The sequence below is a fragment of the Giraffa tippelskirchi genome, chromosome 8 (assembly GCF_054371585.1).
Source record: "Giraffa tippelskirchi isolate mGirTip1 chromosome 8, T2T-mGirTip1v1.2.pri, whole genome shotgun sequence".
Classification (NCBI taxonomy): domain Eukaryota; kingdom Metazoa; phylum Chordata; class Mammalia; order Artiodactyla; family Giraffidae; genus Giraffa; species Giraffa tippelskirchi.
In genome coordinates this window covers 99,672,593-99,691,824 of record NC_137282.1, presented here as the reverse complement: position 1 = coordinate 99,691,824, position 19,232 = coordinate 99,672,593, and the positions used below count along the sequence as shown (strand labels likewise).

The 19,232-nt window shown below is 40.1% G+C and overlaps 1 protein-coding gene across 1 annotated transcript in view; it reads left to right on the top strand.

The window, feature by feature from the left end:
* PDE4D (phosphodiesterase 4D) overlaps positions 1 to 19,232 on the top strand; it is a 1,572,405-nt gene that overhangs the window by 165,912 nt on the left and 1,387,261 nt on the right. Inside the window, exon 2 of the mRNA XM_081524298.1 lies at positions 8,964 to 9,050. The gene's annotated coding sequence lies outside the window, so the exon portion shown is untranslated. The remainder of the gene's footprint in view (positions 1 to 8,963; positions 9,051 to 19,232) is intronic.

Genomic DNA, 19,232 nt, shown 5'->3' with positions numbered 1-19,232 from the left:
TTTCTTGGGGACATTCCAGAACCCCTCCTGAGGCCTCTCAGTTGGGGAAATGTGGAGATAGGAAGACAGACTTGGTTTTTGAATTCCTCTGAGTTGAGAATCAGGCTAGAGGTAGGGATAAATGGAAGGGAAAGTAGTGGAGTAGAAGGTGTTTCTTGGTCTGGGATAATTCACAGTCTCTGCACTGATTCCAGCTGCTGAGGAGCCAAGATGAATTCTGAGGAGTCTGGGTACTGCACTAATGCTCTTTTTGGCTTCTAGGGGCACATGGGCCTCTGCCAGGAGGCTCTGGGGAGATTGATTATCACTGTCGAACTAGTCCAGCTGTGCAGCCAGACATCCTTGCTGGTAGCGTAAGGATTTGCCCACAAATACCATAGAGTCTAATGTGCAATGAGATACATTTGACAGGTGCAGGGAAGCCCAGGAGCCTTCCTTAGATTTTGTCTCCTGACTATAGTCCCTTGGGCTTATTTTTATTTTTTTACAGTATTTTCAAAGTACAGTTACAGCATTGTAATTCGTCGCCTGTGTGTACTTCAGTTGTGGTAAAAATAAAACCAGAAATAAATAATAACATAGCAATTGCTTCCAGGAAATGTATGAATTATGCTTATTATATCTTACAGCATTTCCCTAATTGGATTCTGTGTTAATAAGAGTTGACTGTGGGAATAGTAATCAAGTGTACAGCCCTTATCACTGACACTGCCTTTTCTGCATGATTTATCACAAAAGTGGTTACACAGAAAAGTGGATTCTGCCCAATGGGCAGCCTCATCAGTGGTCAAACTGTTGTTTTCCCCAGTGATTGTAGGAAGATGGATTTAGTACCAGGAATGTTTATTTCAGTGTCCAACAGAAAGAAATGAATGTCTCAGACCATTCTTTTCAAAGACATCTTAGCAATGGTCTGAAAAGCAATTCACAGTATTTAATCGAGTGCCTTGATGTTTTCTGTGATACACTTTGATCCCAGCATGCACTTCTGTTCCCTTTGCAGTACTTCTGGGTTTGCTATTTTGGAAGAAAAGTGGTCAGTGCTACTTAAATAGTGTTTCTTAAACAGTCAAGTGGGGGTGCTGATTCAGGCAAACCTACTTTAGCCCATTTTCCTTGTAGACTATTTACATTGAAAGCAATTATAACTAAATTTTAGAACTGGTTTGGAACGTTTTTTATACATCTGTCACCTCATTCATAGGTGTTTGTACTGTATTCTCTTATTAGATGTTAAGATTCTTAGGAAAGTGTGTATCTTTTTATAGCACTTGCAGAACACTTCCCATGATCATCCTTCTCATTCATAAGCATTCATGCAGTGACTGTTTGCCTCCAGTGTGGTAAATGGTGGTATAAAAAATGAGATAGTTTAGATACTATGTTGATGAAAATTGAAGTTGCTAAAAATTGAAGACCTTAGCCTGATGACTTTCTCAGCAATGACTTTCTCAGCATGACTTTCTCATGCTGTTGGCTGCCTAGGCTATGTATAGTATTGTGTGTGAATCAGGTATTTGATATATACTTAGTTATATGATACATTAAGAGTAAATTTATTCTATTGTAGAAATGGTGGAATCTCTCAACATCTGTTCCAAGCCCTTATTAGTGTATCCTTTCAACTGGCAGAAAGTAGAAAGTTACAAAGCAATTTCTCAAAATTTCTTGGATACAAGGTTGTGAATGGCCATGGGGATGTTTTGCTTTGCTGTCAGCATTGGCACAAGTCCCAGGGCCCAGTCGCTAGCTGCGTGAGTGTGAAGAGGCACAGTGTGGGGTATCACTTGTGCTGGTGAAGGACATAGTAGGTAGCGTATGATGTGGATGCAGACAGCAGCAGCAGCTGAGCCAGCAGGTTCCTGGTCAGGTGGCTCCTGGATCCTCGTGATTTCATGCCACTTGTTAATGTTTGCTTCCTAATTGTGGTGTGGTCCTGTGGTTATGGAACTGGCAACATCCCAGAGTGGTGGGCAGCTAATCACAGAAGAGGCAGTTCTTCTGATGGCCCAGCTCTGTAGTGTGGCTTGGGAATTATTTCTGAAGGCTCAGCTGAGATGTATTTCTTCTGCCTTCCTCCGTGATGTTATAAGTCACTTAATTATCTGTCAGTTAAAATAGCTAGGGAGATTCTATTCTCTTGAACTTTACCATGACCAGTATCCTATTGGACCATCTCTTTTCTCTAAAATTTTACAGGGTTAATTCATGAGCCATTATATTGTTTCATGTAAAATCATGGAAGTACCACTAGAAACAGTCCCAGACATAATTATAATTGGGTCTTTTCAAACCTACTGCCGAATGTTTACACATACCTCATATTTTTCCTGTCATTGATGAGTCACACTGGTATTATCCCAAGGGCCATTAACTTGGCTTATAAAATATGTCCCTTGAACTGTACTTTGAAGCCCAACAAAATTGAGTTGTTTGAGCTAGAAAAGCAAGAGCAGGCAAAAGTACAGAATCTCCACAGGAAGTGTTTTGCCTCCAGGGTCCTGTTATTCAAACTAGAAATTGAAAATACCAATATTCTAGCAGATGTCTAAGGCTGCTTATTTCTATGGGATAAGGCATAATGTTAATCAGAGGTCAAAGCAGTGAGTTCTGTTGGCAGGTGAGCCATTTAGCTTTACTCTCTTTTATGGCCTCAGCCTTTGCTCTATTGCCCTGCCTGTTCATACTGCCCATCTTTGAGAAGAGAAAGGGAGAGGTAGAAAGGTGGCAAAAAATACTTTCTCAAGATGCTTTAGGGATGATGGGTCAACAGCATAATTTTCATACCTGAGGGAGTGTACATTTCAGTTTGTCTCCAGAGAGAGGAGAGAAATGCCATTTGTTAAGTAACTGTGAGCCTTGCTAAGATGAAAAGGCAGGCAAAAGAAAAAGTCTTTGCCTTGGGAGAGAATTTTTATCATCAGGAAAATGGCAAGTATTTATTAGGGTGGAAGAATGACAGAAAAACTTTGAGCATGTAGGAAAATTTAGTTCACAAGAGAATAGGAGTTTAAAGAGGATCAAAGAATTGAATGGAGCAAAGATGGCTGGGGGAAAGGGGGATACCATGCTGCTTAAGAATGACATTCAGCTATGAATAATGCAGAGTCCTTTCAAAAAATGGTTTAAATGCACAAAGGTTTGATCTCTTGTGTTAAAAAAAAGTCTGAAAGTAGACAGACTGGGGATGGCATGGCGATTCTAAAATGTCATCATGAGCCCAGTTTCCTTCTCTTTCTGTTATCCATCTAAACACATGGCTTCCATTCTCAAAGTCAACTCCAGGTAGCTGCTGGAGTTCTAGATATCACCTCTGCATTCTAGCCAGCAGGAAGGGCAGGGGACCCTTCCTTCCTGGAAGCCCATACAGTACTTCCTCTTATATTTCATTGGTCAGAATTTTGTCACATGACCTTACTTACTTGAAAAGGAGGCTGGGAAATTTAGACTGTTTGGTCAAGCAGTGATATATTGCTGGAGTTCTGTTACTAAGGAAGAAGGAGAAAGTGGATATTTGGAAAGCAATTCATGATCTCTGCCACAGAGGCTGAGCCAGACAGATCTTAGAGACTATGCTGTTGTTGATTGTGGCCCTTTGGCTTCAAGCAAAGGCCCTTTTCTCTACTACCACAAATGGAGTTTCTTATCTTTACTTCTGGGTCATCCAAGAAGCTGAGGCAGTTTCTAGAGAAGACTGCCAAGAATGGTTGAGCATACACATGCTGCTGCTGCTAAGTCGCTTCAGTCGTGTCCGATTCTGTGCGACCCCATAGATGGCAGCCCACAAGGCTCCCCCGTCCCTGGGATTCTCTAGGCAAGGACACTGGAGTGGGTTGCCATTTCTTTCTCCAGTGCATCAAAGTGAAGAGTGAAAGTGAAGTTGCTCAGTCGTGTTCAACTCTCAGTGACCCCATGGACTGCAGCCTACCAGGCTCCTCTGTCCATGGGATTTTCCAGGCAAGAGTACTGGAGTGGGGTGCCATTGCCTTCTCCGAGCATACACATAGTTGTATGAGATTGGGAATGGCACCTGAGCCTCTTCTATCTGTCTGTTATAGAGTTGAATTGATTGAAACAATAGCAGATGAGACAGGCATTCTTTGGCATATCACCTGTGAAGCTTGTCTGATTAATGCCCTCAGACAAATGCCTGCACTGGCTGAAGCTCTGGAGAGATTCTAAGAAGAGGGAACAGAGCAGGAAGCTTTTGAGGTCACAGTCATGGGTGAATGTGTCAAGGTGTTTTTAGAATTCCAAACCTGACTAAAGTCAACTACAAAAAGTCCACATTATGATGTTTTGTTTGTCCTAAACAGTTTAAAAAAAAAAGACCAACATTTGAAAATCAATTTAATTTGTGTATATTTGAAGATTCAGGCCATTTGGCAATACCCTTCCTGTATCCTGCATGTTGACAACCTCCTGGGGCTGAGTGGGGTGACCCTTTATAGAGCGGCTCACATCTGCTACCTCCCAACCATTCACACAGTTCTGACCTCATATGTCTGGCTCACTTTTCACTCATTTATGTGACCTACTGGGCACCAGTAAGCATCTATGCTTGTACCCCTTGCTAGGGATGGCTCAGGAGGTAGCCAACGCATAGGGGTAAGGTAAGGGTGCATGGTGATACTATCTGAGTGGGAAGCATGAGTAGAGGACTCCTGGCCTGGAGAGATGGGACAGGATATAAGTGGAAGCTGGGGTCCTACAAGGAAAGGGCCTGACAAGGAGGACCTCAGGCTCATGCCCTAAGAGGACTCCAGGGGTCATCTGTGGGAAGACATATCTTTGCACCTCCGAGTATCTGGTATCTCAGGACTCGGACTGAATGGGCTTGAGTTGAAGCCATGGCTTACAAAGCTAGAGCCAGGATGTGACCATGGATTGTTGCCATGTTGTTCCAGCACAGGTGGAGTGAACACCCATGGTGCTTTAAGTGATAGCCAGCTAGTGTAATTTTTTCAGGGTAGTAGTTCTAACAGATGGTGCTGTTTGAAATCCTTCCTTATAATCTCCAGGAATGACTCTGTAACCTACTTAGGAGGCTTATTTGAGTGGCTCTCCACCTGAGTCCATATTCCAACTGGTTGGCAATCTGTTCATTGACATTATTGTCTGTACGGGACATTAAATATTGTTTTTAAAAAGATAATACACAACTGCTTCCCAAGCCACCAACCATTATCCCAGCACAGTACTGTACAGGCCTGTGTATTTTTGCAACCCCCCCCAGATTTACTTGAAAACCAGTTTGATTTTAATGTGCAAAAGAAAAAGAAGAAAGAACCCTCAAAAAGCTTTAGGATTCAGATACTTCTTATTTATTAAAAAAGACATCGTGATCCTTCAAATTATACTGGACTGAATAAGGGAACATCATTTTCATCATTTGAAGCTTTTGTTTAGAAACCATATTTATAAGTTTTATAAGGCACTTGCTTACCTTCTCCTAGCCCAGTAAGTCATTCGATTGGTATTTGCATCCTTGGACTTTTGCTTGAATTGAAACCCTTTAGCTCTACCTTAGACAGTAAATGTCAGTCGTTTAAAGTGGCATGATTCTGATCTCTTAATCTTCCCTCCTGCTGAATGCTGCAAATAGGAAAAAGGAAAAGAAAAACTATTTGCTACCTTGAGAAACATATGTGATTTCAGTTTGATTTTCCTTAGCTGTGAGATGTGTGAGTTCTAATTTTAGTCATTTTAACTGGGAAAGCCTCAACATTTTAATTAGTAATAGTGACATAAATTACATCAGTTTTATTTCAGCTTTTTGTGTTTTAATGTTCCTTAGGTGGATTCAACTGATATAAAAACACAAGTGCAGTGATTCCCTCAGCTTAATTAATGTTAAAATTTTTCTAGCACTTGAAATCAGATGCATTCAGTGTTTGAGACACAGAGTATCAAGCTACTACCTGCATATGAGAAAAATAGCAATTTTCTTTTTGCTTGGTATTACTTGGTATTAAAAAGCAGTTTCCTTTTTCCTTTTTCCTATTGTGCTGTGCTCCTCTCTACAACTTTCATCGCTGTTGTTCAGTTGCTAAATTGTGTCCGACTCTCTGCGACCCCATGGACTACAGCATGCCGGGCTTCCCTGTCCTTCACTATCTCCCCCGAGTTTCACTCAAATTCATGTCCATTGACTCAGTGATGCCGTCCAACCATCTTGTCCTCTGTCGCCCCGTTCTCGTGTCCTCTTTCTTTCCCAGCCTCAGAGTCTTTTCCAATGAGTCAGTTCTTCACATCAGGTAGTCAAAGTAATGGAACTTCAGCTTCAGTCCTTCCAATGAATATTCAGGGTTGATTTCCTTTAAGATTGACTGGTTTGATTTCCTTGCTGTCCAAAGGACTCTCAAGAGTCTTCTCTAGCACCACAGTTCAAAAGTGTCAATTCTTCGGCACTCAGCCTTCTTTATGGTCCAATTCTCACATCCATACATGACTACTGGAAAAACTGTAGTTTTGACTTATAGGGACCTCTGTTGGCAACCTGATGTCTCTGCTTTTTAATATACTGTCTAGATTGGTCATAGCTTTTCTTTCAAGGAATAAATGTCTTTTTAATTTCGTGGCTGCTGTCACCATCCACAGCGAGGAGTACAAGAAAGTAAAATCGGACCTGTTTGATTTTAAACTTGCTTTGTAGTGTTAGATTTTAGTTTATTATTTTCTATATAGTTTGGGTAAGTGCTCCCATGAAGATGCCCTTTCATATCTACTTTGCAACTAATACCACTTGGAACATTTCTTCTAATGATTTCTAAATTTGAATCCTAGCAAAATAGAATCAGATATTCTGTTTTCAGAGAATGTTTGTGTATGGGATTTCTTTCCATTCCTGTTTATGTTAGGATGCTGAGGCTAAGATCAACACTGTCTATTTCCTGTACATTTTGTCTTTTAATGTATATTGAGTTATTAAAGTAACACAAGTTCCTCAAAGCTCTCCCCTCTCTCCTCCCGCCCTCCCTCTCTCGTAAAATAGACACAAGCTGGAGAAAAAAATAAAGAACAAATACCCTAAAGTTCCACGAAGGTCACTGCATTGGAAATTGAATTTGAGCAGTTGAGCTTACCATTGTCTCATGAGAATTCTCATCTCTAATGTGTATATAGCTGTTTCATCAAGGAATGTGTCATAGATCAGTTAGGCTGTTTCTAATTTTCTTGCTGCTGAGACTAATGCTATGTGGAATGCTGTTGTGTAGAAACCATTTCCATATTTAAGTTTTTTATTTTTTTAATTGGAATTCCAGAGGTAGATTTACTCATTCAAGGAGTATATTTCATTTAGTTTTACAATGCAGGAAGCACATACTTTTTTTTTAATACTCTACCTTGCTTTTCTTTTGTGTTTGGTACATCAGGTGAGAAGCTGGGAGGAGAAACACTGGGAAAGGAGGAAAGAATGATAAGAATTTGCAGCTTTGCTACTTAGGTCTTATTTGCTAACTGAAAAGGATTTATCTGCAGAAGGGGACCACAAATTTGAACCAGCTTGCCCCCCATCTGTGTTTTTTTGCTATTGGTCCTGATGGCCAAGAGACACTACCAAGCCTTCTGAGGTTTTACTGAGAGAAGGTGAATTAACAAACACTTGAGCGCTTACTATATACTTTGAAGAACACTTGGGTATGTTGCTCAGCAAAATAGATGGGCAGTGGTCTGAGACCTGCCCACTTAATTTGAAAGGCAGTTATTAATCTTGTGGGCTGATTGTGATTACTCCAATCAGGAGGGGACACTGGGTCTAGATGACAATTCTTTGGAGTCTTGAGTCATGGTGAGTTTTCACTCTGTGGTCTGGTACCTTGATGGCTTTTGGTCTCTTTCCTCTGTTCCACTTGTTCCTGTATGGAGGCTGAACTACCCAATATGCACAGAATTATTCCCTGGGGTGTACCAATTCTTGAGTTCCTTAGGAAATGATACTGGATTAAATAAGTGAAAATACAGCTTTGTATGTGTGTGTGTGTCTGTGTGTGTGTGTGAAGGAGAATTAAAGATTTCTGATGTTAAAAAGCAGCTTTCATACTCGAGAAGATGGAGAACCATCTCTCCACACTGTGGGTGGAAGAGGAGGAGGAGGTGGAGGAAGAAATGGTAGTTTGTGGACCTCACAGCTCTTGGGGTGGTGAGACCACACAGCTGTGTTAATTCTGCTCCACACTGTGCAGCTGGCTTGTCTGTAGTGGGTTTCATTTTAGGTCATCAAGGTGGGTGGGTGCTACCAGGCAAGTGGCTAGCTTCAGGAGGACACCTAGCTCTCTGGATTTGTGCTTTCTCATTGATTTTGGTGTCTGAACATTTCCTTTTCTTTCTATATAATGTCTGCATTTAAGTATTTAAAAATATTTTATCTAGCATATTTTGCTTTTTTTTTTTCACTAAAAGAAGTACTATCAATACTGTTGTAAGAGAATAGTAGTCCTTTCCAATATGGCTGGCAATAAAATATGCAATCTGTTCTCGGCACAGCAGTCAGGGTGAGGTGATCTTTTAAGATATAAATCAGATCACATCAGTCCCCTGCTTTAAACCTCCATGGCCTGTCATTGCTGTTAGATTAAAAGCAAAACTCCTTATCATCATCTATAAATGTCTGCATGATCTAGCTCCTACTGATCTCATCTCCTAGTCTCTCCTCCTGCTCGCTGACTTCCAACCTCCTTTTAGTTCATTGTTTCAAGTCCAGGACTACAACAGTGCCAAGAAATGCATATTTGTGGGATGAATTAATGAATTAAATAGTTTTTACAGCATGTGATTCCTGAAGTTGGTAGAATACTATTGTTTAAATTTTATCGTTAAGGTAAACTGGGGTATAGAAAAAAATGAAGGAATATTCAGCATTAAAAAATAAGTAATGCTTTATTAGGACTCATTAAAATTATGAGATGTTAGAACACAGAAGGGTGTTTGTCTCCTTTAACTCAGACTCTTTTATTTTACAGATGTGAAAACTAAGACCCTGAGATTCAGGAGTGGCTCAGATCTCATTGGGGTTGCAGTCAGATGATACATCTCCTGTCCCCTACTTTGTGAGTATAGCTGAATATTTTACCATGAGTCATGGCTACTCTCCGGTGGAGTGGGCACAGCAATGAATATTAGGATAGCAATTTGCCCTAGATTTTGCGAAACCATGGGAAATAGATTGAACAAATTTTCCTGTCATTTCCTAAAGAGGTAGTAAATCATGATACTTTAAGAACTTAGGAAACAGCGTCTGACTGCTTTTCTGAAATTCTGCAAGGTGAATATAGAGAGAAAATTGTAGCTTTCCTTTCTGCCTATTGCTTTCTGAATGTCAACAGTTTACTTTCTTCAGCTTGTGTTAGAATGTCAGGAGCAGGATCCACGCCTTCTCACATATTCTGTATTGTCCGAGTCCCTTAGTGCAAGGAGGAGGTTTTAGGTGAATTTCCCTTTGAAAGGCAGTAGGAATGAGACAAATGAAAAAGGTGATTCATCATTTCTATGACCTTGATGAAAAGGAAAAAATTCATCCTGGCAAATTCAGAAGTCTATTATAAACTCATGCATATTGCATATGTATTCTTTACTTCTTTGTATTTGTAAGATTTTAGAACCTAGAAGAAAAGGAAAAGTGAGAAAACAGTAGTCATAAATTTAAAGTTCTTAATTAAACTAATAGGTTTTATATTTTATTCAGTGAATATGAGCTTGTCTCTTTTGGTAAAGAAAACAGGTTTGTTAGGAGACAATATATTTCAGAAGTACTTCAGTGATTTTATTCATATAGAAATTTGGATTATCCTGGAAACCAATTTGTTAGTATGTTTCAAGATTTTGAGCCTGTATACTCTCTTGGCTCAGTAATTGAACTTTTAGAAATTTATCCTGAATTAAGAATCTAGCCTAGAGAAAAATCTAAAATGTAGTCATTTTTACAAAAAGATGTTCATAACAATAATACTTATAATAAAAAAGCTGGACATTACCTAGTACTCAAATATAAGTGCAATTTGTGGCAGGACTATTTGATATATTTTATGCAACTGTTTAACAAATTAAATATTAAAAAAAATTTAAGTGATGAAGGCATTGTACACAAAACTATATATATATATATATATAGATATAATGTTCACTATGTTTAAAAAAAAAGACTGAAAAGAAAGAAGCTAAACTATCAATAGAACTTATCTCTGGCTTTGAGTGCTACTTTTTAGTTTTCCCTTTGTATTTTCACTTCTTCTACTATATGCTTATATTAACAATCAGGAAATGAAATGATTTCTTAGCAAAAGAATACAGTGAATGAATATTTAAATGTATGTTTGAAATTGCATAAACACCTTTACAGAAGAATATAGATATCATTTTATATATTATACATATGTATATATAATTTTTTCTTACCTAAACAGCTCCTCTTAAAGAGAAAATCTTTGGCCAGAAATTATGGCAAATTAAAATTTAATAAGTTAATTTTTGTGTGTGTTTAGACTATTTCTTGTGTTGCTTTTGCCATAAACCTGAATTAGTTGATGGAAGGTGGAACGACTCTCGCATAAAGACTTCGCTGGATAGATTAGAGGATAGAGTGCCTGAGAATTGTTTTGTAGAAAGAGTTCTTGCTGGAAAATCAGAAGAATTCCGTGGGTTCTTTATTTAATGTGGTCACATCTTTTCCTAATTTATCAATGATACAAACTTTTCCCCTGTAAGAGATTGGTGCCTAGTTCAGGAAGGGCATGATATGGGGTTGGCCAAAACTTTGTTTGGGTTTTTCCATAACAACTTAACAGTATATTTACTTTGTAACAGTAAATTTAAGATGACCAGGAAAAATCAAGAACCAAAACTAGTCAGTGGATATCTCTATTGTTACTGACTTAAATATAAACTAAGATGCCCCAAGCAAAGCTTACAGTATAAAGCAACCCTCTGGCCATATCCTTTTGGGGAAGACTGGCAGCAAGATAGTGGGTATGGGGGGTATCATTGTTAATGAAGTAAAGTTACAAAAGAGTCTCTTTAAATACTTCTAACCCAGCGGCTCAGTGGGTAAAGAATCCACCTGCCAATGCAGGAGACACTGGAGATTCAGGTTCAGTCCCTGAGTTGTGAAGATCACCTGGAGGAGGAAATGGCAACCCACTCCAGTATTCTTGCCTGGAAAATCCCATGGACAGAGGAGCCTGGTGGGCTACAGTTCATAGGGTCGCAAAGAGTTGGACACAACTGAGCACGCATGCCATAGGATAACCTTCACACTTTTATACTATTTATTAAGGAATGACAATATAATGCATCAGTCAGAAGCATTGGCTTCAGAATCACTGGACTCAATGATTGCCAGTTTCTAACATGTAATCTCGGGCAAGTCACCTCTTAATTTTTTTCATGTGTAAGATGAGAATAACAATGGTTCAAAAAAGAAAAACTACCATCTTAAGCATTTGAATCAGAGGGAATTTAATTGATTAGATGAGGGAGGAGCTGAGAAGCCAAGTGGGGTCACTAAACAACCCACAGGGTCTCCTGCATTGTAGGCAGATTCTTTACCTTCAGAGCCACCAGGGAAGCCCCAGGATTAGCAACGGCAGGGAGCATCTATGAACCCTAGCCTGGAGGGCAATCTACTGCAGACAGTGTTACTGAAGTCCAGGGGTTGAGGTCACCTTTAGGAAGTTGTAATTATGGTGGAGTTGGAGACATGCAGGAAATCTCTTGGCTGCTGGTGACTCTGCATAAAGCACAGAGAGAGACGAGAAATATGCTGGCTTTCCCCTCTTCCACTCCTGTAGCCAAACACAGATAGATGGGGTGTCCAGGGGAACCTGCTCTGTATCACTTGCTCTGTGATACAGAGTTGAGTAGCGGAAGGGCAAGGAATAACCCTAAAAGGAGTACAAATTCCTCCTTCAGAGAGTATAATACAGGAGGTATGGTGTCTGCAGCTTTTAGAACTGCACCCCGGCATATATGTGCCCAATAAACACTGTATTATCATCATCCCCAGTGAATATATTTTATACATTGGGTGCCAGGCAGTTATTTCTGGGATAGTGTCCTCTTTTCTGGGCTCTGCTACAGACAGATTGCTAGTTATTTCAGCATTTTCCGTGTCTGATCAGGGAGGAGCACTCCATGTGCCTCTGTCAGTCTCCTGTTTCAATCTACCCTGTGCTGAGTTCAGGCAAAATGATCAAACCATACTCACAGACAACCAGAACTGAGCCATAGTCGGTTCCACAGAATCTGACCATTTCTGAGAACTTAATGTGCATTCATTCAAAATAACCCTATTGAGAGATCCTTGCAAATTAACTTTAAAAATGAATGATTTTCTCATATATTCTAGCTAATCCCTTTGGCTTGAGTTTAGCTGTTTTCTGCAAAAGTGAAATAAGACATATTTATTTCTTTTTGGTGTTTTCCATACTTTGACTTTAAAATTAATGAATTTAAGGGAGTCAGAAGTTTGACAAGATGCCTTAACAGGCCCACCAGGAAGACTCATAGCTGCTTCCTTGAAGCATAGACAAAAAATTAAAAAATCCATCAGGATAAATCTCCAGGCTTTGTCCAAGTGCCCTCTTGAGTTGCTCTCCATTTGAAAACACACTATTTATTGTAGCACTTTTCTAAGTCCTGGGAACTTCTCTCCTAAGAGATTTTTATCAGTATGAAAAATAGCAACTTTGCTAGGTTTTAAAGTATTGTTAGTCTTTTTCCCATTGGCTTTCCAGTTATGCTAATTCTCAGAAAGAACATTTATTGATCTCAAGGAGTTAAGGGTTGTCTGTTTTTCTCCAGTGCTATATCCTTCATGTTTAAGACCAGGTCTCAAATAAATGATGATAAAGTATAATGACAGCTATCAGCTTTTGAGTGCTTTCTCCATGTCACTTACTGTTCACTTTGGGCTCATTCTGTCATTTTAATGTGATGTTAGGACTTGAAATGTCCCCATGAGACAGGCATTCATTTTAAAGACTGAAAAACTGAGGCTTAGAAATCAAATCTTCCCCAAATTCACATTGCTACACTGCCAGATTCACACTCTTAATCACTGTGTGGTAGTGTTAGCACATTAATGTGAATGTGAAACAATAAAGCAAAAATAGACAGGAAAAGGAGTTAGCATGAAGCAAAATGTGTGAGGGCCTCAGAATTATGGATTACTAAAATCTCAAAGCAGGAAATGAACTTAAAGAACAGCTAGTTTAGTTTCTCCTTTTTACCACTAAGAAAACTAATCTCCAGGAAAACAAAGGAGCCTTTTGATAGCGAAGAAAACTAATCCCCTAGTATCAAGTCTCACCTATTTCCTCTTTCAGGAACACAGAGTTATGACCATAACCCATGCTGTTCGCAAGCAGAAGTGAACATGACGCTGATCCTTTACTATGTCTCAAAGAAGCAAACATCTTCTTGTGGGTTGAAGATGTATTGATTGCATTTGCTTTGTGCGTTAGACTTAGGAAAACAGGTATCTAAAGGAGAAATTAAGATCTGTGGGATACATGAGTGGTTGCTTGCTGCTCTTCTCTGCCTCTAAATTCACATTGATCAAACTTCATGTGAGGTACAAGGCTGATGGGTCTGTGTTTGCCTGGAGAATTTATTACCTCCATACTGTATATTCCCTGCATTTTTCAAGCTGGTGCCTAGTTCTGAGTTGCACACATCTTCATTGGTACTACCCTTTTAAGCTTAGCTTTGGCCTTGGCTCTCTTCACTTTCTTTATTTCAAAGAGATGGTGCTCTTTTAGAGACAAGGTGTTTACAGATCACTGATTTTGCTTGGTCAAGTCTCTGTGTATGTGAATCTTCTTTCCATTTTAAGTATTAACATGGTAACAAGGAGGTAAGTTGCTGTGTTCTGAGTCTTTAAATGTCTTTGACTTTTGGTTCTCCTAAGGATCTATCCTAAGGACTTCCCTCGTGGCTCAGATGGTAAAGCATCTGCCTACAATGCGGGAGACCCGGGTTCGATCCTTGGGTCGGGAAGATCCCCTGGAGAAGGAAATGGCAACCCACTCCAGTACTCTTGCCTGGAAAATCCTATGGACAGAGGAGCTTGGTAGGCTACAGTCCATAGAGTCGCGAAGAGTCAGACATGACCAAGCGACTTCACTCACTCACTCAAGGATCTTTCAGGAATTGTAACCCTGATGCCCATGGTGGTGAGTTACTGATAGAGGTGAGGCAGAGGGTGGAAGAAGTGTGTGTATGCGTGTGTGATGAGTGCCCTGCACCTGAAGGGAATCACAGCTGCAGAAGCTCTTCCTTACTTTTGAGCTCTACCTCAGTCACAGAGCATCCTGCAGAATCCAGCTGTGGTCACTTTTGGGACATGGAATGACCACTGTCACTGTGGTGTGGATGGGAATCAGAAGGGCAGCAGGAGAGGCCCCATGCTAGAGACAGGAGGCCAGACACCTGCCAGCTTGGGAATATGCGCTGGAGCAGAGCACTGACTATTTTAAGCCCAGGTTACTCTCTGGTAATGTGATAGGAATTCAGTGGTCTTTGTGGCTCTAGAATTTTATTTTTAGTGTTCCTTAGAGCATGGTCATGAGTTCAGCAGAAAAAAAAACTCATTTCCATTCAGAACAGTTTCACATTGGTGCTCTGACTCACTAGATGGTCAATCATAATGAAATGGAAGCCCGACTTCCCCTCAGTTTTGCATTTCTCTTGACTAACATTGTGCTTTCCAGTGTACTTGTGAGGGTGAAACATCCCTCTAGAGAGTACTCCCACATCTAGTTACTAACTGGCTGATAACAGAAGTACAGAACAAAAACTCAGGGAAATGCGTAAGACTGGAAAAGAATTCTTTCTTCTTTCTATTACACAGAAAAACAAAGGATGGTATTTGTGCATCTGTGGCCCTTTCTGTGGGCAAATACTTATCCATAGTATTATCATTTGTTTTTTGTACATAATTGGGTGTTCCACCTCTTCTCTGAACTTTGTAACTTTTCATTATACTTCTTATCTGGAATAATCAGAAAACCTCACTTAAATGCAAAACTTCACTTCATCTGCAAAATTTATTTGGTCAGAAACTGGGCTTGGCTGCCTATGAGGCTATCTTTGAGATACATGTTTGCTTTTTTTTTGTTTTCTTACATGATGTAACTGCTTTATGGAAGCGCATAATGGGGCTGTGTTCTGTTCTCTTTCTCCTCAATAACTCAGGAAAGATGGCTATTATGATTTCCTGGAGAGGTGGGAGGATTAAAGCCTCCCCACGTGCTAGTCGTGGCTGGAAGGAGAAACCATTGTGCAAGGGAACCGTCTGAGGCTGGAGATAAAATTCCCATTATAACCTCTTTAAGTATTTCTTCATTTAAATGGGGTGAAGGAGATTATCCTCTTCACAAATGTAATACCTTTCTTTCTGAGCCAAGTGAAATGTGCTGTTTCTTTCCCCTAGATTAGAAAAAATAATAGGATGCTCTTTACCTGCTTTCATTTTGTCAGACAACTAATAATTCAGACTCTCCCTTTTGTTTAGCTTACACAGTGTCAGGAAAGGCACAATAAGCTGGGATTCCCTGAGCACAGTGCTGAGGGCACGAACCCCTGTCTGACTTTCTTCAGGAGCTCGCTGGCAGCCTCAGCAATGCTCTGTGCCAGCTCTTTGCTAATTCCAAAGCCACATGCACATTGATATAATCTTTGGTGGTTTGGGCTGGTTTATAATCTGTTTTACTGAGGTTTAGTTGAAGGCCTTTAGGGCAAAGATCTCCTGTGAGATGAAACAAAAAGGTCTGATTTGGAAGAGGTTCGATCCTGCCAAATGGAAGTGGCACATTTCCCAGTGCACATGCTGAGTTGCCTCGGAACACATCCACCCAGAGCACAGACATGCATCAGGCTGTAGAAGGCCTGTGCTGAGCACAAGTGGGAGTTGAAAGGCAGATGACTATCGTGAGATGCTGGCCTTCAAAAAGCACCTCTCAAGTTAGAAAGAAATAAGCCAAAGATGCACAAAGAATATCATTCAGTCTAAACACAATGTCTTATATGGGAGATGGTACGAGACCCACAGAAATGTAGAAGAGATTTTTTTCCCAGATGGAGGAATCAGGTTTAGAAATATCAGACAAGCCAAATTATAGATGTCCTCGATACTAGTGATGCTAAAGAGAGCAGACTTACTTGACAGATGTCATTTTTTTTGACCACTCAGACTCAACCCCGTTCCAAGTTGGGGCAGTTGTCTATCATGTACAACCTTGGCAGAAGGCTCTTCTTACCTCTCTGCCTCTAACAACCAGATGCTAGTTTGTCACCTTGGCTCAGGCAGTTAGGTTCTCCTGCTGGGAGTCACTCTGGAGCAAGTGGGTCAATATCAGGGGACTGTTAGAGTTGACTCATTGTGTCTGTGGGGATGCTCATGGGTTTTCAGTGGCAGCAGTGCACTAGTCATTCTTTCTGCTCTGATATACCCAACTAAATACAGAGTTCCAAAGAACAGCACGGAGAGATCAGAAAACCTTCATAAGTCAACAATGAAAAGAAATAGAGGAAAACAATAGAATGGAAAGACTAGAGATCTCTTCCAGAAAATTAGAAATACCAAGGGGATGTTTCATGCAAAGGTGGGCACAATAAAGGACAGAAATGGCAAGGACCTAACAAAAGCAGAAGAGATTAAGAAGAGGTCATAAGAATACACAGAAGAACTATACAAAGAATGTCTTAATGACCCAGATAACCACAAAGGTGTGGTCACTAACCTAGAGCCAGACATCCTGGAATGTGAAGTCAAGTGGACCTTAGGAAGCATTACTACAAACAAAGCTACTGGAGGTGATGGCATTCCAGATGAGCTATTTAAAAATCCTAAAAGATGGTGCTGTTCAAGTGCTACACTCAGTATGCCAGAAAATTTGGAAAACTCAGCAGTGGACTGGAAAAGGTTAGTTTTCACTCCAATCCCAAAGAAGGGTAACATCAAAGAATATTCAAACTATGGCACAATTATGCTCTTTCCAGCTGATAGTAAGGTAATGCTCAAAATTCTCCAGGCTAGGCTTCAACAGTACATGAGCTGAGAACTTTGATATGTTCAAGCTGGATTTAGAAAAGGTAGAGGAACCAGAGATCAAATTGCCAACATCTTTTGGATCATAGAAAAAGCAAGGGAATTTCAGAAAAACCTCTGCTTCATTGACTATACTAAAGCCTTTGACTGTGTGAATCACAACAAACTGTGGAAGATGGAAATACCAGACCACCTTACCTGCCTCTTGAGAAACCTGTATGCAGGTCAAGAAGCAACAGTTAGAACTGGACATGGAACAATGGACTGGTTCAAAACTGAGAAAAGAGTACATCAAGGCCGTATATTGTCACCCTGCTTATTTAACTTATATGCAGAATACATCATGCAAAATGCTGGGCTGGAAGAATCACAAGCTGGAATCAAGATTGCTGGGAGAAATATCAATAACCTCAGATATGCAGATGACACCACCCTTATGGCAGAAAGCAAAGAGAAACTAAAGAACTTCTTGATGAAGGTGAAAGGGGAGAGTGGAAAAGCTGGCTTAAGACTCAACATTCAAAAGACTAAGATCATGGCATCTGGTCCCATCACTTCATGGCAAATAGATGGGGAAAAAATGGAAACAGTGACAGACTGCATTTTTTGGGGCTCCAAAATCACTGCAGACGTTGACTGTAGCCATGAAATTAAAAGACGCTTGCTCCTTAGAAGAAAAGCTTTGACAAACCTAGATAGCGTATTTAAAAGCAGAGACATTACTTTGCCAACAAAGTTCTGTCTAGTCAAAGCTATGTTTTCTCCAGTAGTCTTGTGTGGATGTGAGAGTTGGACCATAAAGAAGGCTGAGCGCTGAAGAATTGATGCTTTTGAACTATGATGTTGGAGAAGACTCTTGAGAATCCTTGGACAGCAAGGAGATCCAACCAGTCAATCCTAAGAGAAATCAACCCTGAATATTCATTGGAAGGACTGATGCTGAAGTTGAAACTCCAGTACTTTGGTCATCTGATGTGAACAAATGACCGATTGGAAAAGTCGCCGATGCTGGGAGAGATTGAAGGCAGAAGGAGAAGAGAGCATCAGAGAATAGGATGGCTGGATGGCATCTCCGATGCAATGGACATGAACTTGGGCAAACCTCGGGAGATGAAGAGGGACAGAGAGGCTTAGTATGCTGCAGTCCATGGGGTCGCAAAGAGTGAGACACAACTGGGCTACTGAACAATGAATGATCGAAGGTCTGTAATGTGATTTACAATAACTATCTTATTCACTACTCTACAACGTGATAAGATGAGCAAGTTTATGTTATTAGTTTCTAAATAGAGAAGATGATAATTATTAGGTGAGTTCACTGGAAGCTGGGCGAGGGTAGGCTGTTATCAGGTTAAAGTGGTTATGAATAGGGTACTATTATTAGTCAACTGAGATTGGATATGAGATACCAGAATTTGCCTTTGCAGGATGGATACAGGATATGTTTATATACAACCAAGTCTTCAAGAAGATAAAATTGGCAAGATGTTTAGACAACAGAAAAATTCAAGGGATCTTGCCATTGGATTGTACTTGGGGAAGAAAAAGCATGTAGACAAATTCTTATTGGGAAGGAATGACTGCATATAAATATGACATATAGGCTGTATGTTGGTTGATGCTATGAGTGTGAGTCAGTAGCACAGTACCATAGCTGGGACAGAAAGGGTGACATAGAAAAGTCAGGAGAGAATTTTATCTGGCCTTGATATTGGTCCATCATGTGTTTTCATACATTTTCTCTTTTCTCTCCTCCCTTTCCCCTCTTCCTTCCTTCTTCTCTTCACTGTCGTAAGTTACCGGTTCCAGCTAGACAGTTCATATCATGATCTTGCTTACTTCAATTTATTTGATAGAAATGTTCCTCACCTTCTTCTACCCTGTCTGTAACAGATGTCTTTACCTGGAGGGCGGAGATAGAATTCAGGGCATCAGTGAAACTAGATAGGTAAAATTATATCATTATTGTGAATATGTTACTGAAATTTAATATTTTCTTCAATTATCAGTATAGATCATGAACCATAGGAGCATCAGGAGTACCCTGTCTGTGGCTTCATTCATAGAAATCAAAGTATTCTCATGCCATATTACAGTTACAGATACCTCTTTATATAATCTATGGTTATCATTATGGTGAAATTATGTTAGTTTATTTGGCCAGCTGCTGGGTCTTATAATTTAA